Source organism: Trichosurus vulpecula, chromosome 3 (genome assembly GCF_011100635.1).
Source record: "Trichosurus vulpecula isolate mTriVul1 chromosome 3, mTriVul1.pri, whole genome shotgun sequence".
NCBI classification, from domain to species: domain Eukaryota; kingdom Metazoa; phylum Chordata; class Mammalia; order Diprotodontia; family Phalangeridae; genus Trichosurus; species Trichosurus vulpecula.
In genome coordinates, this window is record NC_050575.1 from 124,821,494 (window position 1) to 124,849,127 (window position 27,634).

General features: G+C 44.1%; 1 protein-coding gene across 5 annotated transcripts in view; it reads left to right on the forward strand.

Moving 5' to 3' along the window:
- LOC118841770 (DAB2 interacting protein) overlaps positions 1-27,634 on the forward strand; it is a 293,167-nt gene that overhangs the window by 207,988 nt on the left and 57,545 nt on the right. The window contains exon 1 of one of the 5 annotated variants that reach the window (XM_036749384.1): positions 8,132-8,356. The exons of the other annotated variants lie outside the window; for them this stretch is intronic. The gene's annotated coding sequence lies outside the window, so the exon portion shown is untranslated. Of the gene's footprint in view, positions 1-8,131; positions 8,357-27,634 lie in introns of those variants that run through there. 5 annotated transcript variants of the gene reach the window in all.

Genomic DNA, 27,634 nt, shown 5'->3' on the forward strand with positions numbered 1-27,634 from the left:
ATCAAAGTCCTATAGTTGATTTGGTTTTGCTTCTTCCTGATGCAGGTAGATTTTTCTGGTTATATAAGTGCCACTCCCTTCAGGAAGCCTTACAGTCAGATCAGCACTCGATTCAATGAAGAGTCAGGGGGGTACACTGGAAAGAAAGAGTACAAGATTTGGAGTTAGGCTTAACCGTGATGAGAATTTATGAAGTTCTCACTGTATGCCACTCACTGTACCGGTCACTGAGGTTATGATAAAAATTAGTCCCTGCGGTCTGTATGGAAAACATCACGTAAACTTAGAGGTAAATACAAAATATAGAGAAAGTAAATACAAAGTAATTTGAGAGGAGGGGAGGGGACAACAGCTGGAGGATTAGATTAAAGGTTATAGAAGATCTGAGTACAAATACTGGCAGCACCAATTACTCCCTTTGTGATTTTGAGTAAGGCATTTCCCTCTCAGGGCCTTAATTTCTCTATCTCTAAAATTAGGAGGTTGGGATAATTTCAAAAGTACCTTCCAGCTACCTATAAATAGATTATCTTCATTTTGACTATTAAGATCTCAGTGTCTTTCAAAGGATACTAACCGAATGGGTGCTTATTTGGGGTTGGGAGGCCAGTAAGAAAGGCTTCTCTTAGCCACTGGATTCTTCCCCTCCGTTTTTTCATTCTCAGGTTACTGTGGCACCATCCATGCTGTCCCTGTCAGCCTCTTGGGAAGGGACAGGTCCTGGGCCCCAGGGGGGGGGTTAGCCCTGGTGGAAGAAAAGAGGAGTTAGTGCTCACTGGGTTTCTTGCCTGGGCTTGTCATTCCTGATGGGAGGAGCAGGGAAACCAGGCTTGGCTTTTCTCTCTGATTTCTCTGTCCATTTCCCTCTCCTTCGATCTTTGACTGCCCCTTCTCTTCAGCGAGTGTGTCTATGTCTGACCGTCTCAGGTGTTTCTTTCCCTTGGTGTTTCTGGCTGTCAGCTTTTGTCTTTTCCTGTCTCTGTGTATCTCTTCATTTCTCTCAGTATTTTCTCCTTTTTCTATTCCCGTGTCTCTATGTGACTGAGTCTAACTCTCATAAAAATTAGCTTCCCAGAGAGCTGAGTTTACTCAAAAGATCACAGCCTGATCTTTCTTTAATGACTAGAGAAAGCATAGGATTGCATTTGTTTCCAAAGACTTTCCCATGCACTCTATCCCAACCTGCCCCCAGGACCACTGTCTTCTCCAAAGACTGGGACTGTCAAATATTTTGGGCCCCTACTTCAACCCCTTCATATTCCTCATCCTAGTCTTCTTTATCTTCTAAATTTCTCTGAATTTCTGAGATTAGTATTAGGTTCTGTCAGAGATACAGGGTTAGAGGTCCTTGGAGGAAAGGTTGCTCATGCCTAGAGAAATTAAAAAAGACAAAGGTATTCAAAGCAGGAAGAGACCACAGAAGTTGTCTAGTAATCTCTGTCCCTCTGCTTTTCTCTGTTTCTCAGTCTGTGATCACACACACACACACACACACACACACACACACACACACATTAACATCAAATCCTAGAGTTGCAGTCATGTACTTGGACCAGTGTTACCATCTACAACATGCCTGAGAAGTGCTCAGCCACCAAATGGTACTAGATTTGGAGTCAAGACCTTCAAAACTCCCTTTAGACACTTTAATAACTATGTGACCCTGGACAAGTTACTTAACCTTTTTGTGCCTCAGCTTCCTCATATGGAAAATTAGGAAATTAGACATGATGGCTTCTTTGGTCCCTCCTAGCTCAAATTTATAATCCTGTGAAGATGTTCAGTGACAGAAAAATCATTTCTTCCCGGGGCAATGCCTTTCCTTTTTAGATGGCTCTGATTGCAAGTTGTATTGAACTTTGGTATGCCTTTTTGCTGGTTCCATCTCTTATTCCCAATTCTGCCTTCTGGGCCTAAGCAGAATGAGTCTAAACCTCCTTCTTCATACTTGACATACTTGAAAACATTATCATGTCCCTCCCCATCCTCCGAGTCTTCTCTTCTCTTCTCTGGTTCCCCCTTCTTCCTGCTGATCCTCATATTTCCAGGCACCCACCTCTTGACACACTGTAATTTGTTCATGTTTTTCTTAAAATGTGGCACCCAGAACTGAATACAGTTTTCCAAATGTGGTCTGACCAGGACAGAACATACCTTCCTATGTTCTGAACGCTAACTCTTTCTCAATGCAGCTTAAGAGTAGAGTAACTTTTGTGGCTGCCAAGTCACTTGCCCAAGATAAAACATATAATAATTGGCAGAAGTAGGACTCTAACCTATGTCCTTGGACTCAAAATCTAGTGCTTGGCTTCTTTCCACTTCAATAGACAGTGCTTATTGGATTGAGCTGTGGTTGTTTCTGATAGAGGCTTGAGTATGGGTCCCAGGAAGGGCAAAGATCATCTCCAGGGCCAAGAGCCCTAGAGCACTAGAAGTGGTCTTTCCCTCCATGCTCCCCCTTTAGTGCTCGCCTTTCCAAGCACTAATGGTTCAAATCGGACCCAGAAATTCACTGGTCTGCCAGCATCAAGTCTCTTAAGACAGAGCCACCACTTGACTTAAATTGAGATGGCATAGAACTGTCCTGTATCCTCAGGCCCTCACTGAATGATGGGCACCCTGTATCTAAAAGTCCATGGAGTTTTGTATGCCCACTCCAAAGGCGTATGGGCCACTGGCCTGGTCAGTCCTAACCCACAGCCTTATCTAACTCATCGAGGCCTTCTGCTGGGAAAGGAAAAAATTAGCTCAGGGCCAGGAAGTAGTTAGGGCTGTTTTTGCTTGGTAGGAGGTGGGGCTCAGGAACAAGTGTGATAAAAGATGGGCTCACAGAGAGCCAGAGTTGGGGGTGGAGGGGTGGCAAAGGGATGGTAACAGTGAAGGCCTCCACAGAAAAATTCAGATCATCAAAATCTAAACTGTCAGAACTGGAGGGGAGCTTACAATATAGACTGTTAGGATTGGAAGATCTCTTAGAAAGTCTTTAGTTTTATGTCTCCCCTCCCCCACTTTTTTAAACAGATAAGGAAACTGAGGCCCACGGAGAGTATTTTGCTGAAGGTCGTCCAAGTTAGTGGCAGGGTCACAGACTAGAACCCAAGTCTACAAGACTGTTCTATGTCCTTCATAGGATCATCGATTTAGGGCTGGAAGAGTTATTGGTCATCTAGTTAAGTGGGAAGGCAGATAGGTGGATAGAACACTAGGCTCGCAGAAAATCCCAGGTGGATCACAGAGAGTTGGACATGACTGAAAAAATGACTGAACACAGTCAGGTAGGAGGAGGGAATTGAGAGAGGAGAAAAAACAAGGGTTTTGAACGTGAGTGACAAAGAGGATGATGGAACCATAAACAGAAATTGGGATGTTAGAAGGCAGAGCAGGCCTAGGGGTAAAGTTCAGTTTGGGACATGAGGAATTAGAAGTACTGAGGCCATCCAGATGGAGATGTTCAGCAGGCATTAGGAGTGGGAAGAATGAAGCTCAGGGAAGTACTTGGTTTGAATACATAACCACGGGAGTCATCTGTATGGAGGTTATCATAGAACTCTAGGGAACAGGTCATAGGGCCTAGGGAGAGAATGTAAAAAGAGAAGAAGGCCTAGGTCAGAGCTTTATGTAGGAAGTAAGAGGAGAAAGGATGAGCCATCAAAGGAGTCCAAAAAGGAATGCTCGGGTATAAGGAGAACCAGGAGGGAACAATGTCACGGAACCCAACTGATGGAGAGAATACCAAGGAGGTTGGGGTGGGGATGGGGGAAGTGTCTAACACTGTTCAAAGTTATGTAGAGGTCAAGGAGAATGGAAACAAGTAAAGGCCATCAAGTCTAGCAACTAATAGGTCACTGGTGGCTTTTGAGAGAACAGTTTCAGGTTAGTGATGGGATCAGAAACCAGACTGCAAAGGGTTGAAGAGAGATTTGGTAGAATATGCACATTGGAAAGATGTGCTGCCAGTGAAGAAATTAAGAGAGCAAATGAAATAGACCACTCTCAAAAACAGGCACTCCCCTTATTACTATGCAATTCCCCCCCACCCCAATAATTACACCCATATTTCTGATTTTTAAAGAGGCTGATCTTTTCTCAGATTGGAGCATTTCTTCATTCATCTCAGAGGGGAGAGCCTGTTGCTTCCTTTTGACTCAGCTGGCCCAGTCACAACCCTTTCCTGTCTGGGTTGTAAACACAATATACAGGGGAAACTGGCTAGGCTGGGAGTTAGGCTTGTAGCCTTTACCAGGCTGATAACCCTCAGAGTTGCCAGGATAGGTGAATCCCCGAATTCTGGCCTATGCAGCTAAGGAATTTCTGAGGAGAGCAACATTGGGATAAGAGAGTTGAGGGACTTGCCTGAGATACAGAGTGGCACGATGGCAAGGACATATGAGTGTCAGAGTCAAGGGACTTAGCGGTGAGCTCTACCTACCACTTGCTCCCCGTGTGATGGTGAAAAAGGCATATCTCTGGGCTCCAGTTTCCTTCTCTATAAAAATGTAAAAGTTGGACTAGAAGGTCTCCAAGGTCCTCTCCCTTCCGGCTCTGATATTTTAGGATTGTAATTGTAGTTATAGATAAGAGAAATCGGACTCCCAGCCTTCTCTTGACTGGTATTTGTATTTAAGACTTCTCTTCCTTTCCTCCTGGACACTTAAAAATGGCTATTGCCTTGGTCCCTGAGCTGCATCTAGAATCTGGAGAGAAAATGAGGGGAGGGCTGACCATTTCACTCCTTATAATAAAAACTTTCTGTGGCTCCCTATTCCTACTGTTGCCTTTGGGATTAAATATAAACTCCTGTGCATGGCATTGAAGGTTCCTCACAGACTTCCTCATTCACCTTTCCAGACTTAGTTGACATCAGTCCCTTTCGTGTGTCCTGTGTTCTAGCCAAACTGAGACTGGCCGGAGCAAGCACTGATTAGATAGGTTCCTGTACCAGAAAAGAGCATCCTGAGACACTTATTGTTCCCCGAGGGGAGGGGGAGAGAGGAGTACTTTTCTGCTCCTGCCAGACTAGCTCATTCCCTCAGGCTGCTAAGTCTGGGACACAATGACCTTTCTTCTTTTCCCTGGACCACCATCCTACTTAGATGGGATAGATTCACCATATCCTTTACCCTAGGAACTCTTACCATATGGGACACATGGATCAGTTGGGGGTGCAAAGTTCAGCAATAAAGCATACATTGGTTTATCCCATCTCAGTCCCTATCTTCTTCTGCCTTCTGTTCTTGCCTCTTAGAGTCTCCTACTATTTGTTCAGCCCTGTGCTTAGTAGTGTTAGGGATACAAAGACCAAAACAAAAAGTTCTTGCCTTCAAGGAGTTTGCACATTCTGTAGAGGGGAAACAACAAATTCATCAGAATATGAAGATAAAATATCTACAAAGTATATAAAAGCAACTTCTGGGGGCTTTACATATGAGCTGAGTTTGGACAACTAGAGAGCCCTCTGGCCCCACCTCTATTATGATGGAGAGCTTTAGAGTCCAAGGACCTGAGTTCTAATTCCTGATTCTCCCCTGTTTATCATCATCATCATCATTATTGAATTCAATTCAAGTGAGTTGAATTATGAGTTGGTGACAATAGGTAAAACCTATTACAAGACCCTTCCACTGTGAGTGATCAGCAGATCACCAGAAGACCCTGGCTGGGAAATTGAGTCAATCAGTTGTTTGATGTTTGGACTTGCAGATTAATTAGTTCAAGGGGTTAATTCTCTCCTTGAAAGCTGCTAAACCTCGTATTAGGGCTGGGTGGGGAACTTGTAGCTTAGAGGCCACATGTGCCCTCTAGGTCCTCAGATTCAGCCCTTTGACTGAATCCAAACTTCAGAGAACAAATCTCCTTTGTTCTGGAAAACTTAGACTCAGTCAAAAGGCTGCACACAAGGACCTAGAAGGCCACCAGGAGATGGCTGAATCCAGGAGACTTCCTAGTTATTACTCTTAATTTAAATATTTTCATAATCCTCTTAACTACTGGGGTTGTATAGTAGAAAAATAGCTGCATTTTGGTGTTAAGAGATCTGGTTTCATGGGGCAGCTAGGTGGCTCAGTGAGTAGAGCACCAGCCTTGGAGGCAAGAGCACCTGAGTTCAAATACAGCTTAAGATACTGGACACACTAGCTGTGTGACCTTGGGCAAGTCACTTAACCCTAATTGCCCTGTCCTTCCCCCCCCCCCCAAAAAAAAGAGATCTGAGTTCAAATCTACCCTTTGAAACTAAGTAGCTGTGTGACCTTGGGCATAAGTCTGCCTGACTTTCTATGGCTCAGTTTTCTCATCAGTAACAGGTATATAGTAATCTGTTCTACCTGTCCCAAAAAGGTTGTTTTTAGGAAAGTGTTTTGTAACCCTTAAAGTATTAGAGAAATGAGAGCTGGTGGTGGTGGTGATGATAATAGTAGTTATAATAATAGTTTGGCATTATTAGTTTTTCTCATGGCCTTTGGACACCATTGACAAATGCAAAACCAGACCAGAACATTTTCAAAAACTTTTGGAAACAAAATTCAACCGCATATTTATACAGCGTTTGAAGGTGATTGTCACCCTTAACTGGATGTTGTCATCAGCTGTACATTGTCAGTCAGCTGAAAAAACCCTTAACAGTGGTCTTTGGCTTTTAAAAAAGGCCCACAAAATTTGTGAGGTCCTGGCCTGGCTCCTCTGAGGACTAGTACTTTTCTGTGATAACCTAGATTAACTACCAGTTGTCACTGTGTCTAGAGAAAAGCCATGGACATTTTCACTTCTTGGGGAGTCACTGAGGTGATTGAGCTGGCACGTAGCCATCCTGTGGGGCTTTGGGGCCAGTATGGGCCGTGAGGAAACAGCTAGAGTGCAGGCCAGATGGGACAGTGCTGGGTTTGAAGTGAAAACGCCTGGTCCCTCCTGTAGTAGACTTGCTGTATAATTCCATACAAGCTGGACCTTCTACAGCTTCATTTCTTCTCATAACTCTTCCTTTACCCTGATCTCTCTCCTTTTCTTAGTTCACAGAATCACAGAATTTGAGAGTTGGAAGGGACCTCAGTGGCCATTGAATCCAACCCCTTACACAAAAGGAATTTGTCCTCTGACATACCCAGTGAGTAATCATCTAGAAAGACTTCTGAGGCAGCCTACTGCATTTCTGGTTAACTGTAATTATTTGGAATTTCTTCCTGATAGCAGTGATGCCTCTTTTTGATTGCCACCCGATACTCTTAGCTATCAGGTCCTTCCTAAGTCTCTTCTTGAGGATCCACTTCTCCCCACCTCTGCTGTTTTCTTTTATGTTGTCTTCTCTCATTAGATTGGAAGCTCTTTGAGGCCAGGGACTTACCTTTGTTTTTATTTATACTTGTATCCCCAGGCTTAGCACAATGCCTAGCATGTAGTAGATGCTCAATAAATATTTATTGACTATTATTGACTAGACACAAACAGCTGTTTCAAACAATCCATATATGATGCACACTTGAAGCTTCTCTGCCTTTCCTTGCATGTTTTTCTGGTGCTCCCTCTCACAATCTTTACTTCCCTTCTTCCTCTCTTTCTCCTTTTCTTCCTTTCCCTGATCTTTCTTTCCTTTCTTCTTGTCTCAGCTCTCACAGCTTCCTTCTTCTAATCTAATCCTCTTCCTTCTTTTCCCCTTCAGAACCCCCCTACCTCTCTTCCTCACATTATACACACACCCCTGACCCTTTCCCCTCCCCCTTTTCTCTCCTTCCCCATGGAAAAAGTGTAAGGGAGTATGGCTGCCTCCAGTGGGAGAGGTTTGGCTGAATGTCTCTAACTTACAAATTGAAGTTAATTATTTTGCCATCCCTCTTAGATACCCATCACCAGTTCAAACTCTAAAGTTTCATTTTTGGGCCTTCAGAAGAACTCATAAAAATTTTGATTTTAATTATCTTTAAAAACATATTTTTAAAGACTTATAGTGAAGAACATAGGCTCCAGGTCCTACTGTGTTGGTCTTCATGTTTTATTTTTTCTCTAGTCTTTTGCTTAGAAAAGGGTCTCTGTACCTTTAAATCCCCAGCAGCCCAGAATGGGACACTGTCCCTTTAAAAGCACATTACATAGAGTTAGAATATAGCCTTTGTTTAACTAGCGATGATTGTTCCCAGTGGACAGGGCTGGAATGGTTTGCTGAGAACCAGAGGGAGAGAAAGCTTAGTAAGGGCCAGCGGGCTGCTCCTGGCCGGCCCATGGCAGCTTGTACCATACAGAGAGGCAGCAGACGGGGGGCTTGGGAATGACTCCCTTCCTTCCCCTCCTTGGCTAGCTCATGGTTTTGCCTGGGTTTCTTCAGCTCCTGGGGCCGGCCAGAGGAAGCCAGAGTGTAGCGATGGTGATGGTGAGTAGCAAAGGCTGTCTCTGGCCAGAGACCGGGCTTGTGTGTGTTTATGTTAGGGGAATGCAAGAAAAGGGGACTGTCAGTGGATTTGCTGACCCCTTATCTTGGTGGAGTGCCACCTTCAGCTGGACCCTGTCCTTATTTGGCACCTGAAATGCATCATCTAAGGCTCTGCACTGATTTTGTCAACAGAATTGAAGAGCTGGGCACAGCCAGATGTTTTGCAGCCAGATGGAGAAGGGATGCAGTCCCTGACTCCAGGGTCTCCAAGAGTTGGCATTTATGGTGGAAGACAACTTGGTCATTGCCCCAGGGCATAACTATTCCACCTGTGCCTCCTTGGCCTTTGAAAAGAGAATCATAGCCTGTCAAAGCTAGAAATAAACCCTAGAACATAGAATGTTGGGACCATCCACTAAGAATATTTGAGCTGGAAAAGATCATGTAGTGCAACTTTCTCATTTTACAGATGGGGAAACTGAGTCACAGGGAGAGCCAGTGATTTGTCTAAAGTCATATACTAAGTTAGTGGCAGGGTTGTCACTGTAAAATCAGCACTACCTCTGGCCCTTCCCCATTCCCTTTATAAAGAAAGGTTTAGAATTCTTGGTTTCTCTAGCCCTGACTTAAGTACTGAGGGCCAGGTGTTCTACCCACTAATTTCTAGTCAAAGGGACTAGGCTTGGACATTGTGTTTCCTAGACCTTCATAGTGAGGAAGAAATAATGATAGTAGCAGTGACCCAGCCCAAAATATGGAAATCATTAGAAATAGGCTAACTGAAAGGGGGTGTGTGGAATTTTTTTAAGAGAAAAAAACACCACCCAGATGTATGAGGGATACTTACTCTAAGGGACTGGATGATCTCTAAAGATTCAGCTCTAAGTGTCTGGTTCTGAAAGTCTTGGCTACCTCATTATTCACTGAGTAAAAAACCAGTATCTTGTTAAATGTTTTTTTTTTTTTTCCGGGGGGAAAAGTCATAGAGTATTAGAACTAGAAGGGGTCTTAGAACAGATTATTAGCACTGGAAGGACCTTAGAATGTAGAATTTTAAGACTTGAGTTCATAGAATGCTAAAACCTGGAACATTAGAATTGGAAAAGAATTTAGAGATTGAGTCTCATTTTATATTCACCTTCACATTTTATATTCACCCTCACATTTTATAGACCCAGAGAGGTGAGTGACTTACCTGAGATCCCACAGTGAATTTGCTTTTGAACGCAGGTCAAGGACTTAGGCCAGGACTTCTACCACGCAGGCTAACATTTGTCTCCAGCCAAGCCCACAGACAGAGCTGCCCCCAAGGCAAAAAGAAGGCAGATTTCCAGCTAGACATAGACTAATTGTCTGTCCCTCCTCCCTCCTTTCCCCTCAACCTCTTCCTCAGCCTTCACTCCCCCAAATCCCAATCTCCACCTCCACCCCCCTTCTTGTCTGCCCCCAGAACTCCTGGCTGGAAGGGGTTGAGGAAGTGATGTGGACAGATGCTGGCAGACTGGGGGCTCTGGGAAGGCGGTTTCTCCAGCTCTGTGAGCCTCAGCTTAAGTATTTGAAACAACTGTCAAAAACTAGGTCACTGTGATATTGTTGAATCTTTGTTAGAGGAAATAGCCTATCCCTGAGATAGAGGGTGAGCCAGTTTGAGGTGCTTGGTTGTTCTATCCCAGCTGTGTGTCGATGCAGATGTTTGCAAGGTCTTCTAACTTTTCCCTGTTCTAAATGCTCCCAATTAAAGAATGAATACCTGATTTAAAAGAAACATTTGGGAGACCCCACACTGTACTGGAAAAAGCTAGCTCCAGCATTTAATAACTGTATAACCAACAGCTTCCAGGGTAACTGGAAAGTCAACATTACTTAATAATAATAACAATAATAATGAGTAATTCCCATTTCTGTAGTGCTTTATACAAAATGCATTTACATTGATTATGTCATTTGATTTTTCACTATAGCCCTGGAAGGGAGGTAGTGGAAGGAGGCCTCAAATCTTGACCTACTAAGCTTTGGGCAGGTTACAACCTCGCCGTACCTCTGTTTCCTTGCCTATGAAATAAGTGGTTGGACGATGTTATCTCTAAAGGTCTCTTTATGTAACTGATGCATTTCCATTTTATGTGTGAGGAAACTAAGGTCAAGGAAAATGATGAGACTTGCCCATGGTCACTCAGCTAAGAGGCAGAGCTAGGATTTGACCTCAGTTCTCACCTGATTCTTAGTCCAGAGTTCTGTCCACCACCACAGACTTAGGTTTGTTTCCCCACCTGGGGCCCCAGACTCAGGTCCTCTGACTCTAAATCCACTATTCCTTTAAACCCAAGGATGAACTTAGAAGTCATTTATTTAAACCCCTAATTTGAGCAGTGATACCCTATGTAACATCCCTGACATGTGATTCAGTTTTAGCTTGAAGACTTCCAACGATAGGAAGCCAGTTGGATAGTTCACATTGTTGCAAAGTCATCTTTTAATCTCCGTAATGCCACTCTCCTCTATTGGACCACCACCCCAATCTCTTAGTGGATATAAGCCACCTTGGAAGACAGTCCCTTTGGCTTTCCCTCCTGAAGCCTGGGAGAAACAGTTGAGAAGCTCCTTGTCAGGAGCTCTAAAGGTCGCCTGGCCAAGGAGCCAAATGCAACCTTCAAACAAAGAGCCCCACCAAGCCTGGACATTCTTCCTTGTATCCTACCATACCTTAAGAACTAGATCTTAAAGAGAATAGAAAACAGCAAAAAAGGAGTAGAAACCAAGCATTGAGACCACATTATACCAACCTCTTCTTATTGTTGGATCACTGATCTGGTTTCCCTTAAGTTTCTCTCCCTATGAATAGTGTTTTAAATTATTTTCCCTGCTCTTTCCCCCACAGATGTTTGCCTGCTACACATGGATCATTTGTTTGTTGTGATTTGGAAAAGGAAGATCAGCTTCCCTATGATTTGGAGTCACATAGGGAAAGATATATCCCTAAGAACCCAATATTCCTTCACTTTCTTTTATAACATTTCTCTTAGAGCTTATAATGTGGCAGTTCCAGGGAGAGTTATAGCTGTCTCCATCTATATCAGTGAATAAGTATAATAAGATGGAGATTAACTTGATAATAAAGGTTTTGTGACCTGGAATAAGTCACTTTCTTCCTGTGTAAAATGATGGCTGTTAGACTAGAGGACTCTGTACTTTGTATGTTCATAAAAGCTATCCAATCCAACCTCATTTTACAGATGAGGAAATGGAGAACAGAGGCATTGATTGACTTGCCCAAGGTTACACAGTTCCAAGGACCCCATATAAGTTTTAAAATTCTATTCTATGATTCTAACCTTGATCTCTCCCCTTAGCTCTAATCTTGCATCACCCACTGCTGGCTGGAGATCTTCACCTGGTTATCCTGTAGGCATTTCATTACATCCAAAATGGAACTCATGATCATTTTCCCTAAGTGCACCTTTCCTCCGAACTTCTACATTTCTGTCAAAGACACCAGCCATTCTTCTGGTCGCTCAAGTTCCCAACCTTAAGGTTATCCTTTATTGTTTACTCTTCTTTATTACATGCCGCCCCCCCCCCCCCCATAGTCAGTCAGTTGTCATGTCTTAGGGATTTTATCTTTACAACACTTCTCGTATCCATTCCCTTCTCTCCACTGGAAGGACTATCAAGGCTGACTTATTCAGGCTTCTGTCCTTTGCAACAGCCTCCTAAATGATATATGGTCTCACGCCTTTCAGTGCATCCTCCATGTAGCTGACAAACTGATCATCTAAAAAGTGATTGTTAATGGAGGGAGACCTGCAGATTTTTGTGGTAAAGTATAAATGTGGGAATTTCAAGTAGCAGTCTAAAAATTGGGGTAGAGAATTTTATCAGATAGTGATAGCCTTTAATGTGCACTGGGAATCCTTGAAAGGAGAAGGGAGTGGTGAATTGGATCCGGTAACCCAGACTGGAGTTGGGAGTGGTTGATAAATCTAACGGAATAAGAGAGAGAGAGAGAGAGAGAGAGAGAGAGAGACAGACAGAGAGAGAGAGAGAGAGAGAATAAGCATATAAACATGAATATAAAGAGAAAAACAGAGGTAAGAGGACCAGAATGGATTTATCCAGAAAGAAAACAGACTTTTAGATTGCCCAAAATAGTGAACACTCATTAAGCATCTGTAATTTACAGAGCACTGTGTTTACTAGTGGGAGAAATACAAAGTATAAGTAAGAGATTGTTCCTGCCTTCAAGAAACTCATAGTCTAAACAAAGACTAAGACACAGATAGTTAAGTAAGTATGCTAGAGCCTTACAAAATGAAACCACCTTGTGAAGTCTTAAGGGAAAAGTCATTACTGTCTGAAGGGTTAAGAGAGAAGATATCAAGTTGGCATTTAAGTTGAACTTTAAAAGATGAGTAGGAATTCGGTAGGCAAAGATGGGGAGGGATCATGGGATTTAGAGCTAGAAAGGGACCTTAAACATCATAGAGCCCAAATCTCCCATTTTACAGATGAGAGAATTCGAGGGCATCCATCCCAGCCTAGAGAATAGTCAGAGCAAAGGTTGAAAGGTGTACAGTACATTTGGAGAATAAAAAAATAGATGAGTTTGACCAGAGGCTAAAGTGCATGGAAGTGAGTAATGGGAGACCAGGCTACAAAAGTAGGGTGACACCAGATAGCAGAGGACATTGAATGTCAAACAAAGACGTTTGAATTTTCAAGAGAGGTGACCAAATCTATGGAAAAGAAAGATTATTCTGGCAGCAGGCTGAAGGAAGATTTGAGGGGTGAGGGAGCGGCAGGTAGCATGAGACCAAAGAAGATGTTAGAAGGAAATTGCGATTGTCTTTGTCAGTGGTAGAGGGATGGTGGCCAAGAAGAAAGGATGCTTGGACTAATTAGGGATAATATAGCAGAGATGGACAGGTGAGGTCACGCCTAATTTATAAAGTTGGGCTAATATTTGTTAAGTTCCTACTGTGTGAAAGGCATTATGCTTAGGGTTAGGGATGAAGATAAAATGCCACATTCAAGGCTTACAGCTGATCCCTTTCCAAATCCAACTGAGCCCCTACTTCCCACCCCTACAGTAGGATATACTTTTCTTCCCTTCCCAACACTATCACCTCCCCTTCTCCCTGGCTGAATATTTTCTACTGCCTGGGAATTCACTGCCAGATAAGTATTGGGGAGGGGATTCATGAAAAGCTAATTTCTAATTTGCTGGAATACAATCCTGTTTGATCAGTGTTTTTGGGTGCCTCTTCCTCTTAAAATTCAGGGCACTTAACTGGTTCTACCGAGGTTTATGAATGTTTAAAAATTGCTTTGCGGTCCCTAAAGTAATTTGACAAGTCTGACAGCTATTGATTAAAAACTTGAAATTATTCAGACTGCAGGATGACTTGGGGGATGAGATGGAAAGTTTTTTGCTATGTATATTTTCTCTCCAGAATGTGAAAGGAAAGTAGATGTAGGAAAGTAAATGTGGCCCTGAATGTTTTTTGAAAAGCCCATTCTAGTTGTGAAATACAGCTAGATGATGAAATACTTGGTGAGGGATGATGAATGAATGGCTGAATGAGTGAATGAATTTATAGAGTGCTTTCCTAAAGTCTGCAAAGTACTTAACCATCCATTAACTCATTTGCTCCTCACAGCAGCCCTGTGAGGTAGGTAGTGCAGATATTAGCACCCCTGTTTTACCAATGGGGAAACCAAAGTCTGTTGAGTTGAATGACTTGCCCAAGGTCACTGAACTAGTTAGTAAATGACCCAGAGTCTACTGACTTGAAGTCCAGAGCTCTTCTCTGTACCCTGTATTGCCTCTGGCTAGTTTTGCTAACCAAGGTTATAGGGTATGTCTTATATGCCAGGAGCCCTCAAACCAGCTAGCATCTATCCTTGCAACACCCTTCTCCATCCCCTCCTCTTTCTTCAAAGGCTCCCTTCACACCAAGAATTAATTCATAGTTACACTGTTTTCTATTTTGGAAAAAGTATAAAATTTTTCCAAATTGCTTTCAAATATATTTATCTCATTTAAGCTTCATATTGTGAAGAAGGTAGGCCAGGTTTATTTACCTCAGTTATACGAAGGAGAATATAGAGGCCCAGAGAGGGAGAGCGATTGGCCCAAGGTTGCAGGGTAAGTTAGTGGTAGAGTTGGGTCTGAAACCCAAGTCTCTGCTCTTGCCATCCTTGCTGTTTGAATCTTAAGAGTGTCAGGGATAAATGCATTAAGAATCCATCTCCTGAGGATTACTCACACATCAGCTTACATTTCTATGGCATTTTCAATTTTGGAAAGTGTTTTCTTTTCAAAATAGTTCATTGAGGAAGTTAATGCAAGTGCTGTTATTCCCATTTTATAGATGTGGAAACCGACGCTCAGAAAGATAAAGTATTATGCACATTGTCACATTAAATTTGGGAGCTGGGATTTCACCTTAGGTCTTTGGACGCCAAGCCTAGCCATTCTCTCCAATACACAATATTGCTTCTTTACAGTAGAATTTAGAATGCTAGAACAGGGAACATTACGGCTAGAAGGCACGTTAGAACATAGAATATCAATGGCCCATTAAAGATCATCTCCTCTAGTTCTATCTTTTTACAGATGAGGAAGCTGAGCCCTAGAGAGGTAAAGTAAGTCTTCCGGGATGATCATTTCAGAGCCCACCAAGCGTTCTTGTCCTTTTAAGGAAAATATCAGCCTGAACATTCCACCCCCATTCCTTGCTTGTCCCCAGAGGGACAGGCAGCATTCCTCTATCCCTAGTGGTTTTGGGGTTGGGAAGGGGACAGACCATCGTTAGAGGGCTTGGCTGTGCCCTCTGGCCCTTTCCCAAGCTGCTTCCACTACCCATTCCCTTCTCTCAGGCCAGGAGGATGGTGGGGTTAGGGGAGATGAGTCTGTTTGGGATTCACAAAGCATAGCTCATAGCTATTTTTATCCATTCCCTCTGTTCCCATGGGCTGTGGCTTTGAAGGGAAGAGGACTGTTTGGGAACCCACCCTCCCTCTCCACCACCATCTGAGTTTTCCTGGTTCTCCTCTCCACCCCCAGTGTCCACAGGGTGACACCTCAATCTGCTCATCATCAGAGTCCCAAGGCCACTTAGAGGATGTTGGAGATCCCTAATAGTAGAATTTGAAATTGCCTTGAAGATCTAGTCTAGCTCCTCCTTTTGTAGAGAAGGGAAATGCCTTGGCCATGGCTTATGTTAAGTCACAAGAGCTGAGACAGGATTCAAACCCAAGGCCTCTGTCCTAAGAGTTAGTGCTCTGTCCGTCCCCTGCACTTGCTGCCAAAGAAGTCAGAAGGGCCGCCTTTGCCTGAGGCAGGCAGCACAGTGGCTAGCCTCTCCTTGTATCCCCCATTCCCCTCACCATTCTATCCATTTTCTCTCTTCTGTAAGTGAGCTGTGAGTGCAGATGAGATGCATCCTTTGTGGCTCCCCAGGCCCAGTAGCCTTGAGTAGATCTGGGCTTTGTCCTTCTTCCTCACCACTTAGAGAATCTAAGAGGGAGAAGCCTCTGTGGGAACTATTGGCTTCCTGAATGAAGGCAGCAGCCCCCCTGAGGGGAAGAGGCTGGAGCATGGAAAGACCAGGCCAGATGGAGCAGTGTGTGTGGCAGCGGGGAGGCTAGGCAAGAGGGGAGACATTAGGAATAATAACAGCTCCCATTTTTAGAGCACTTTAAGGTTTATAAAATGCTTTGTTCATAACAGCTCTGTGAGATAGATCTGGGGCCCTTTCCTTTCCACCATGCTTGAGCTTGACCACATATTTAAAAAAAAATAAGGAGACTGGAGATGGGGAGAAGCTACAAGGAAGGAAAGTCTTAAGTAGTGTGTGCCCCACCCCCCAGACTTGTCCGCTTTTGCTCACAAGCAAGGCTACCCCACAGAAGTACGAAGTAATCTGGCTTGAATTAGAATTGCTGACCATTAAGGCTGAGAACAGAAGTCCTGAGTGTCAGAGCTGAAAGAAACCTTAGAGATCACTTTGTCCATCGCCTTCATTTTACAGATGAGAAAAACTAAGGCCCAGGGAAGTGACGCACCTAAAGTTGCACAGTGAGATTGATTGACTGAAAGGAAATTTTAAAACACAGGGTTTTATCATTATAATTGCTTTTATTTGAGAGATGAGGAAACTGAGGCTCAGTGATGGGAAGCAATCTGTGCATGGGGACGCAGCTAAGAAGTAGCAGAGCTTGGACTTCAGCCAGAAGTGGAGTCTGTTGGGGCAGATCCAGATTCTCTCTGCCCATCTGAGAAGTCTTGGATTTGTTTGTGAGAGCTTGCTTGGGAAGCAGGTCTCAGGGTGGCTGAGGCAGGAGGTAATATATCATCAGGTGTTGGAGAGCACAGCTGGCATGTGATCAAACTGCATATCCTTTTTCATATGTGGGGGCCCTCTCCCCACACACACCCCTACCTTGTCTGCCCATTATATGCCTGGCATGGTGCTGTCATTCTCCCCTTCCCTTACTCTCCATTCCTCCCATACTGAATTACACTCCTTTCCTCCAAGACTCTAACATCAACAACTGGTTAATAACAGCTCTCTTCCATTGATGAAGCATGTGATACTTTTTCCAATAACTTTCAATCACATTTGGTTCATTTGAGCCTCATAAATTTTACCACTGTGAAATAGATAGGGAAAGATATTATTCCAGTTATACAGATGAGAAAACTGAGGCTGGAAGAAAGGAATTGACTTGCCCACAATTACAGAGCAAATTAGGAGCAGACCTGAAGCTAGAACTCTGCTCTCCTGACTTTTATTCCATTCCTTTTTTTTTTTTTTTTTTTTTTTTTACTACACCATACCTTTCCTCACATCTCTGGCACTGGAAACAGGAAGGGATTGGCAGAATCAGCCCTGTTTATACAAAACAAATATGAAGTTCATAGCAGCATTATTAGTGATAAAAGGCTGAAAACAAGGTAAGTGCCCAATGACTGTGGAGACTGGCTTATCCAACCAACATTCCTTTATTATAGGGTCCCCTTTTTGTGTATTTTTCTTGATAAATTCTTCCCAGTCTTGTCTGTTTTTGAAGTAAATTATATTTTCAAGCAATGTAGATGTTTTCAGGGCATGTGATTCAAGGGTCCAATTCTATTGGACCTGTCTGTTTCCCCAGACTAGAGGAAAGGTTCTCCCTGGTGACACTCAAGGGAGACTTGATTCAGGTGGTATCAAAAGGTCCTAGTGGTTTTGATGTGTGTCTTTAGGGGCAGTTGTTGAACTTTGTCCAGATTGTCTCCTTCCCTCCCTGAATCTTAAAATCCAGGTGTAACACTCTGTGCCTGTACATGAATGGATGGAAATGAGTGGGTGTCTGATTTCAGCTGAGTCTCTGCCTGTAAATACTGTGTGCAGGGATGATGAGGACCTGTTCCCTGGGTGCCCCCAAGATGCTCACAGACAGAGGAGAAGAATGCCCAACCATCTCCCCATAGCCATGTTTGCTGCCCCAAAGTCTAGAGTACCCTCCAGGATAGTAAATTTATTATTACAGCATTCTACAGCTTGGGGAAGCCAAGATGCAGGATCCAGTAAGATGACTTGTTTCACATCACCCAGCAGATTATTGGCAGAGCGGACCCCGGGCTTCCTAGCACTCAACCTGTATCCCTTATTTCAGCCTTTGTTGGGTGGGATCTGAGAAAGGGGGTAACTCAAAATCCTCTAAGGAATGTCACATGATTAGAGTAGACAAGTGGAACAGGACACTCATGGTATATATTAAATGTATGTGATCAGCCTTGATTATTGTTCATGTTCTTTCAAGGTTATTCAGAATTCAGGCTTTGGCTGAAATACGTATTTAGAATCATGTGTCAATTATTGCAGTGGAATCCTGAGAAGCCACTAGACATCCTCAGGCTTCAGTTTCCTCCGAACAGGCGCTTCATAAATGTTTATTGAATTGAATTAAAAATGAGGAAATTGGACCAAATGCTCTTTAAGGTTCCTTCCAGCTCTGACATTGTGTGTCTTGTGTTTGGACTGTCTTGTGTTCTAAGGGCCCTTTGTGGTCTAACATTCTGCGTGCTAACATTCTCTGCTCTTAGCTGTCTTTGAACATTTTAAGTTTACATTCTACTATAATATACAGGGTAGATAGAGTGCTAGGCCTGGAGTCAGGAAGATCTGAGTTCAAATTCAGACACAGACATTAGCTGTGTGACCTTGGGCAAGCCATTTAACCTCTGTTTGCTTTAATCCACTGGAGAAGGAATTGGCAAACCACTCTAGTATCTTTGCCAAGAAAACCCCATGGACAGTATGGTCCACAGGCTCACGGAGAGTCAGATACAACTGACTAACAACAACGATATACATGTATGCATGGCCATAAAGACTCCTTTGTGGACTGAACGTTTGATATGAGTCAACAGTGTGACGCAGCTATTATCACAGCTAATTCAGTCTCAAGCAGCAGTAATGAGAGCACGTTGTCCCAGAGAAGGGAAGGGACAGTCTTTCTGTCGTCTGCCCTGGTCAGACCCCAGCTGAAGTGGTGTGTTTAGTTGTAGGCATTGCTTTTAAGAAGGATGTTGACAAGCTGGAGTAGATCCAGAGGAGGAAGACAAGTGTGGTGATTCAAAACCATGCCATATGTAAGGGGACTGAGACCGTTCAGTCTGGAGAATAGATGACTCAGGGGGCATGGGGAGACGTGGTATCTATTTTCAGGGTTGTCCCAGGAAACTGGGATTATTGGACTTGGTCTTTGTGTCTGTAAAAGGTGTAACTAGGACCATGGCAGATGGAGGGCAGTTAGGTGGAGGAAGAGTTTTGGCTCGGTTTAAGAACGTCTATCTTAACAGTAGTTACTGTCCAACGGTGGAACTAGGCTGTCTTATAAGGTAGTAAGTTCTCTGTCCCTGGAGGTACTGAAACAGACACTGGATGGCTCCATCAGCAACATTAACAGTTGGAGTTCATGCCATGAGTGGGAGGTAGGAATAGTTACAAGTCTCTTCTCTCTCAGAGAAAATAGAATTCCTAGCTGTTCTGTAAGTCAGTGTTAAACCCTCTCCCTCAAGGTGACCATCCACTGTCAGGGAGCTCAGGGAAGGTAAATTCATTTCAATAAGACTGGCCTGAGTAAAATAAAATTAGAGAAAAGTCATATGTTGCATTATAAAGCCAAATAGACTGGGTTTTGGATTCTCTGTGGTTTAGTGCCACTGTGTACAAATTGTTGGAAATTCGATTGTGCCTATATATGTGCTCTTATAGAAAAAGACACTGAGCTTAAAAACTAAATGGTAGGGTGGTGAGAATGCTGTCTGTAAGGGCTAGTCCCTTCCTGGAGTCAAAACAATAGATTACTTGTTAGAAAATTGTAAAAAGGAATACAGTGCATGCTTAAAACCATAGAGATCACTGTTGGTCAAAGGACCGATTCCCCAGCCAATTGCTGTATTTCCTTGGGGGAGCTAAGCTTTCCCTTCCAAGGAATAAGAACAAGGGATCTGTCTTGTCATCAGTTGGGGCTGGGTGAACTGACCCTGCTGGAATTCAGTTAAATACAAATATATTTTGAGTACCTACTGTGTGGGTAGCCCTGTGCTTAATGTTGGAACACTCATGAAAAAGACATAAGTATGAAAAACAATTCAGCCCCTACCCTCAAGGAACTCATAGTCATCTTGGAGGAGTCAAGAGGGGAAGGACAACTTATACTCACATAAATATAAGGTAAATTATGATGGGGCAAAGAGAGATTTTTTTTTTCAAGGTGAGGAATCAAGGAAGGCTTCATGAAGGAAGTGGTACTTGAACATAGCCTTGGAAGAAGAGAAGAATTTCAGTGGAACAGAAAGGAGTATTTTCTAGGTATAGGAAATGCCTAGAAATAAATATACAGTGGCCCAGGAGAACAGGATGAAATCAGGTTACAGGTTAATAGTACAATCTGACTGGAGTGTAGGTGATAGGAACTTTGGTGCACTGGGCACAGGCCTATCTAGTCCAGAGTCCAGTTGGACAGTATCAGTAGGTAGGATCCCCCTGAGTTTTTTCACCTCTGAATCCTATGGTCCTCCTTCCTTTCCCTAGATTCCCAGGGTATAGAAGAACACTGGATTTGGAGTCAGGGGGTCTAGATACAAATCTCAGCTTTGCCACTAATCTCCTATGTCACTCAACCCCCTCTGTACCTCAGTTTCCTTTCCTATAAAAATGGAAGAGGGTGAAATAAATAGTAATCTCCAAGGTATAATGTAATCTAATAGTGATGTCTAAGTACTCTAACTCTGGCCATCATCCTGTGCTCTTCTAAATCTTAACCCACAGGATCCTATAGGAGTAATATGTTAAAGGACTTTGTAAATTGTAAAACCACATATAGATGTAGTCAGTCTTCTCCTGCGACTGACCCATTCTTCTCTTAGGTCCTGGTCCCTCATTCTCGTGTTTGTGCCTAGACTTGGCTCTCTGGAGGGCATATGAGACCCAAGAATATGTTCTCATGGTGAGATTAGGATAGGGACAAGTCTGGGAAACATTTTTATTGAGGATCAGATAACAGTGTGATGTAGTGGGAAGAACCTTGGGTCTGGAATCAAATCCCAGCTCAGCCACTGAATTGTATATAAAACAAATTATTTAGTCTTTCCAGACCTTGATTTCTTCATCTATATAATAAGGAAAATAACACACTAACATACATTTTATGGCACATCAAGATTTATAGAAGGCTTTATGTATACCATCTCATTTGATCCCGAAGTAGATACTTCAGATGACAAATAATGCCCATTTTACAGATAAGTACATTGAGGCTCAGAGAGAGGGAGTAATGACTTGCCGTGAGGACAATGGAGGAATATGTGTGATATGAACTTAAGAGTTCCGGATCTTTCTGAGTAGCCATGTGACTTCCCAACTTCAGCTGGGAGTGGCCTAAGGACCCATGCCTGAGACAGAGTTATCACTTTAATGAATCCATCTGGCCTCTGGGGTTCCTTCCAGCTCTGTGATTATAGGATTCTAGGCTGTAAATCTTCTTACCGTTGTAAAAGAACACAACATTCAGGGAGAAAAGGGTGGGCTGGTGGGAGGAGCAATGAGCAGGCTAGCTAGCCAGAGGCCTGGGTTGTAATCCTGGCTCTACCTGTAACTCTGTGACGACTTCCCCTCCCTAACCCTTATTTCTTCATGAATAAAGTGAGGAGGGTAGCAGAGGGGCCATGTTGCAATGGCGAGAACATTGGATAAAGAATCAGGAGATACAGGTTTGAGTCTTGGCTGTGCCACTGACTTGGAATGTCGAAATGTCAGAGGCTTTGGAGCAGGAAGGAATCTTAGCAATAGTCTATTCCAGCTTCCTCATTCTACAGATGGCTCAGGGAAAATGAAGTGTCTTCACAATGCCACAGGTGGCCACTTGTAGGTATAACTGGAGAGGGCAGGGAAGAGGAGGTTATTTACTCTTCGGTATCCAGCTGATTGTCCTGCCCATTTTTGCCTAGGCCAGCCAGATTCATGCCAGAGGAGCCCAGTTTAGTATCTAGGCTTAGAGGATCATGGTCCAGAGGTCTTAGAGGATCAAGGTCCAAGTGAACTCAGGCCATCTGATCCAACCTCTTCATTTTTGCAGATGAGGAAACTGAGACCCAGCTAGGTTAAGTGCACCTTGCCCAAGGGGGATCTATGAACCCAGGTTTGGGGTTCTGGAGTCACTGTTTATTCCATTGAGATGACACCCACTGATATCTGATTATAGGAAGGCTTACTTCAGTTCAGTATCAGGAAGAATTTTGTTAACAATGGAATGAGCTAGATCAGGAGGTAGTGAGTTCCCCAAGACTAGGGGCACTCAAGTAGAGGTTGAAAGACCACGTGTTAGAAGTACCATAGACCAGATGACCTCTGTAGTTCCTTTTAGCTTTGGGATTTTATGATTAATGTGATGCAGAGCCCCCTGCTCTGTTTGTCTCCTCATTAGTGGGCCAAGGGCAGCTTGGTGGCTGGGCATGCGTCACTGCAGGCCTCAAAGACAAGGACAGCCCATCCAGCTTTTTCTCTGGCCTTGACAGGTTGTGCTAATAAGTCCAGATTAATTAGAGGAGCCAAGCATATGATGGCTAAATCTGCCTGCCAGCCAGGTCCCTGCCTGTGGTTGCCTAAGCCAATGGGACTGTTTGCCCCTTTGGACAAGAGTTGATCTAGAATTTCTAACCTTCCCTAGCCCTCTGGGGGGACACACCCCATTTGCCTTTTCCTTCCTATAGAGAATAGAAATAGAAAGCAGACAGAAGGCAGAAATTTCAAGGTCAGGAGGAATGACTTTGAACTCAGGAGATCTGGGTTCTAGTCCATTAACTATTAGCTATGTGAGGGCCACCTAGATGGTGCAGTGAATAGAGCACCTGTACTTGGAACCAGGAAGATCTGAATTCAAATCTAGGCTCAGACCCTTACTAGCTGTGTGACTCTGGGCAAGTCACTCAACCCTGTTTGCCTCAGTTTCTTTATCTGTAAAATGAGCTGTAGACGAAATGTCAAACCACTCTACTATCTTTGCCAAAAAAATCTCAAATGGATTCATGAAGAGTCCAGCACAACTGAAATGACTCAGCAACAACATTAACTGTGTGACATTGAGTAATTCTGTTCCATGATAAAAATAAGGATAATAACGAATATTTTTATAGATCATTAAAACTGAGGCAAACAGAAGGGACTTGCCTAGCGTCTGAGTATCTGAGGTTGGATTTGAACTCAAATCTTCCTGAATTCCCTGGACCTAATTCTCTTCTCTGAGGTCTCTGACCCAGCACTATCCACTGTGACACCTAACTGCCCCTAAGTCTTTAGATTTCTGTCTTCTGCCTTTGTAAAATGAAGGTGTGGAAAACGTGTTAATGCTACCATGGAAAGAGTTGTGACTTCGCAGTCAGAGGAAGTAGATTCATATCCCTCCTCTATGACTTTGGGCTAGTTATTTAAACTCCTGGGGCCTCAGTTTACTCACCTGTTTGTTGAATGAGGGGGTTGGACTAGATGGCCTCTGAGGTCCCCTCTAGCTTTGATCTTTGATCTTAGAGTAGATCTCTTCCAGCTCTGCCATTCTATATTCTAAGGTCGCCTCCAGTTCTGACATACTGTAGTACCATGAGCCCAGTGTTGGTGTGTTCATGGGACTGTAAGCAGACTTGCCTGCCCAGAGCAGAGATTGTGTACTGGAAAGTAGACCCCGACAAGGTGAGTCGAGAACATGGAGGGCCCTAAGTCTAGGGCATTTCAAGTGAACAGCATTTACCGGTCAATAGCTATGAAGGGTGTTTGAGCAGGGGAATGACTTGATCAAAGCTATCCTTCATGAAGGTTAATCTGCTGACCCTTTGCAGACATTACTGCAGGAATGGAGACCAGCGATGAGGGATCATTTAGGAATTTGTGAAAGGTGGAGTGCTTGGTGGTGGGAATTTATAAAGACTAACGGGCATTTCAGAGATCTTTCAAAAGAAGAAACAGTACTCAGTGAGCTGCGGGCAAGAACTTGCTTAGGGGTGTCACAGTACCAAAATAATCTTTCAGATTATGTCCCTTCCTGGCTCTTACCATTTTTGACAAACTGACATGCATGAAAAGATGTACAGAGGACAAGCTGAAAACAATGAGCCAATAGATACTCCTATCACTTGTGTAGCAGGGGAGGTACAAGTGCAGGGTGAAGGATATGATCAGCTTTCTGGTTGGACCTGGAAGGCTTCCTGTAGGAGGTGAGCTTTGTGGTAGCAATTGCTTTTTTTTTTTAAGGAAGATTTGCCCCTTCCAAAGTTGCCTTGTATCAACTTCTCATGGTTCTTGAGTGTGTCTATTTATATACATATTGTATACATATTGTCTCTCCCATTAGAATCTAAGTTTCTTGAGGGCAGGAACTTTTTTTGCTTTTTATTTGTCTTACCAGTGCCTGACACATAGTAATGACTTAATAAATGCTTAAGTAGAGGATGGAGATGGAGGTGAAAAACACAACTAGGGAAGTTCCAGATACAGACAGGATTGAGTGAGACAGAGTGCCAGCTCTGTCTAGCCAATTCTGGAGGCTTTAAGGAGGAGCTGGGGTTGTAAAAGCCACTTTGACTGTGTGTGTGTGAAGTGAATTTACACAGGCAGGTTGGTTGGGAAGGGAACAGAGGGGAACTGACCAGCACCTGGGGGCTCAGTGTTCACAATTAGGGGGCTTGATTTGTTAGCCTGGACAGGCTGGGGCAGTGATGGATCTTCAGCATTTTACATTAAAGAAGACCCCTTCCAACTAATATTCTGTGTTTGATGATTGTATAACCCAAATCTGCAGTGTTATGAAAGGGTTGAGGGAGAGAACCTAGACTTGCTCATTAAAGCCTCATGTTCAGCTCTGACAGGGTAAGACAGCATAGTTAAAGGGGTGGGGGGGAGGAGAGAGAAGTAACTGGGTCTAGTACTGTTCTGTCAAGTCTTACTCCCCCCGCCCCCACACCCTGCCCAAGCTCAGGAACAATAAGCAGCAGGCTGAGCTGAATGAGCCAGATCCCAAGCCCGCTAGCTGACCTCCACTGGGCTGCCTGCCTAGCCCAGAGGTGGCAGCCAGGCTGGAGAAAGTGGGAAAGGAAATAGCTGGATACAATGGGGTGACGCCAGGCAGTACAGGCAGCCCCTGGAGGAAGGCCAACTCTAGGTCAGGTGGGGATGAGTGACGGCTGGGCATTGTAGAACAATCTGTTGTTTGTAGTGGAGAGAATACTGAACTAGGAGCCAGAAGACTAAGTTTTAATCCTGATTTTGTCACTAACTGGCAGTGTGACCTTGGGTAGGTCATATCCTATCTCTGACATCAGTTTCTCCATCCACTAAGTAAATAAATTGAACTAAAAGAGCTTTATGTTTCCTTCCCCATCTAACAGTATGTGTTATAAGGTCTTACTTCCTTTCCATTATCCAGCAAAGAGTCACAGAGGAGGAGGGTGTTCTAGGTGTAGGGAATAGCATGAGCAAAGGTATAGAGGTGTTCACAGTAGGGGGAGTCGAGCCTGGTGGGAATCTAGAGCTACAGAGGAGAGTAATATGAAATAGGGCTGGTAAGGTACAGTAGTGGCAGATGGTAGAGAGCTTTGAATGCCAAGCAGAAGAGTTTGAACTTGCCTCAGGAAGCAGTCTCAGAGCCATAGAAATTCTTGAGCCGTGGAGTACCAGAATCAGATCTCTATCTTTGTAGTCTGGCATCAGGGAAAGGATGGATCGGAGTGGGGATGGGAAGACCCTGGCAAGTGGTTATGAGGAATTGTACCAGAGTGATGGCAGTGAGAGCCGAGAGATGTTTCCAGGGGAAGACCTGAATGGGGACCCTGTGAGGTAAGCTCTTAGCCTTGACCAACTGCTTCTAGGTGTTGAAATCCAACCCCTTCCCGTGGCTAAACCCCAGAGTAGCAATATGGGGCTACCTCACCTATCTCTTGCCCATCTCCCGCAGGATTTCAGGTGGTAAAGACAGGTTGAGGTTTCTCAGGGGTTATAAAAGTGAGACCCTCCCTGGCCTCTAAGCACAATTTTTTGGGAAGTTCTCCTTCTCCAGAGGAATGGACCAGGATAGGTTGGGGGATTAGCTGGCTAAGACCTGAGACTGTCAGGAAGCCTGGGAGGGTTTTTTTTTTATTGTTGTCTTTTGGAAATGAGGTGGAAAGGATGCCTGTACTGTGTATGTGTAGGGTGGTGGTCATGTTTTTATTGGAGGCGGGGGGGGGGGGTGGTTGTAGCTGTATCATGTATCTGTGGAGACTTTGTGTATGAGGGGTGTTACTTTTTCTTTTTGGGTCTCTGTGATGATGGTGAAATGCATTTTATGGGTGTGTGTGTGTGTGTGTTGTGTCTTTGTCTATGGTAGAGTGAGTGAAATATCAGTGTATTCCTATGTAACCACATGTTTGTGTGTCTGTGGGATGGGCAGGTGGCAGAGTATGTTTGAGTCTGTGTGTATCCGTGTTATATATTCATGAGTCTAGAGGGCATCATCCTGTGCATGTGTATCCGTGTACGTGTGTGTCCTGCACAGTGGCTATAAGCAGCAGCTGTCAGAGCCCCTTGCCTGGGAATTGCTGCCTCTCCTACCCAGCTACAGGAGCAGCCAATGGTGGGGCCGGAGCTGAGCTAAGCTGTGAGTGTATTGTGGGCTCTGCCTGGCAGCCAGGAGCTGCTCAAGCGAGAGACAGGGACAGTGAGAGAGAATGAGGGAAGGAGGAGGGGAAGAAATCTGAAGACCCTGTGAGCTTGAGCCCAAAGGAGTGAACTTGGCCGATGGGGCAGGGACTAGGTGTTAGAGGCTAAGGAAGGTGAGATTGAGGAATGTGGACCTGAGCTGGATGCAATTTGGATGTGTTGGGGGCAGGACCTAGTAAAGAAGTTTGGGGGTTTTGTTCTGTTTTGTTTTAAAGCCTTTGCTAGAGAAACAGGAATAGGGGAAGAAATGGGGTCTGAGGACTTGCTTGGGAGTACTCTGAGGAAGGGAATAGCCACACCCTAGGTAGCTCAGGGATGGCCTCCCATCCATGTGATGGCATGACAAGACTGAAAGATCAGATCTAGGGAAAAGGTTTTGGTCCCTCCATCTGCTTCATTATATTCCAGGTTTGCATTAGAGGATTGCAGGGTGTCAGAGCTGAAGGGACAGCAGAATGTAGAATTTTAGGGCTGTTAGTGCTAAAAGGAACCATTGGAAATAGGATATTAGAAAAGAGCGGGGAGGAACCCTAGGACGCAGAATGTTTGAGCCTAACTACGATGTTAAAACAATGTGAATCTGGAAGGAATGGAGCCTCAAGTATTAAAAAAATAAAATGCAGAATCGTGACACGTGGGAGGGACCTTAGAACAGTGGGTGACAAGGACCACTGAACAACTGGGGGCCTGACTTCTAGGGCTCCTTACTGCTGGGGAGGACTGATTCTAGGGAGGTGTGGGAGACGTGAGGAGGGGGGTCCTGTCCTGTTTAGAGTTGTCATGGCAGAGGAGAGGTCTAGAATGGACCTGCAGTCCTGAGAACCACCTCTGCTGGTACCTGTCAGAGAAGGCAGCTCTGTTAGGAGGGGATTCTGGGACACTTACCTCTAAGTGGGCCAGGGTCTGCCAGCCCTCCTGAGACCCAGGCAGAGTTAGGCCTCATAAATGTGGTGGCCCATTGTATTCTTTATGGGCAGGGATAACTGTCTTTTGTGTTTCAAGGTCACTGATGGTCTGGACATTGCTGTGTTTCCCTCAG